This window comes from Fukomys damarensis, unplaced genomic scaffold (assembly GCF_012274545.1).
Source record: "Fukomys damarensis isolate Sample0158 unplaced genomic scaffold, DMR_v1.0_HiC HiC_scaffold_12, whole genome shotgun sequence".
NCBI classification, from domain to species: Eukaryota; Metazoa; Chordata; class Mammalia; order Rodentia; family Bathyergidae; genus Fukomys; species Fukomys damarensis.
Genome location: NW_022900924.1, coordinates 17,939,368 through 17,939,777, shown reverse-complemented (window position 1 = coordinate 17,939,777; position 410 = coordinate 17,939,368). Strand labels below are relative to the sequence as shown.

At 59.5% G+C, this 410-nt stretch overlaps 1 long non-coding RNA gene across 7 annotated transcripts in view; it reads left to right on the top strand.

The window, feature by feature from the left end:
- LOC104848427 overlaps positions 1-410 on the top strand; it is a 6,674-nt gene that overhangs the window by 1,522 nt on the left and 4,742 nt on the right. The window lies entirely within an intron of this gene.

Below are 410 nucleotides of genomic sequence, written 5' to 3'. Positions count from 1 at the left end.
AAAGAAAGAAAAAGAAAAGGCAAAAAAAAGTGCCTTTTACCCCTTGTTAGAACCTTTACCGAGCAGGCCAGGGCTGTAATGTTTGGGCGCTGAGGGAAAATGGTTTCTGGACCTTTGTGTTTGGCAGCCGGGGAAGGCCGGGGGGGGAGGATGAAGAGAGGTCCTTAAGCCCCCCCCCCACTTTTCTTTTTGCCTCGTGTGCCCCAAAGGAGAGAAGAGGGTCTTCCCGGCGACCCTCGAGCGGCGTGGAGCCATACCCTGGCTGGCTCCAGACCTGAGCCTCGGAGGGGATGAGACACTGAAGTGCTTTGGGGGGGGGTGCCTAAAAGACAGGGGAGCCTCCCGGCGCGGCTTGTGGCGCCCTCTCCTTCTGGCTGTGGGGGGCTTTGCACCTCGGAGCCGGCTGCTCG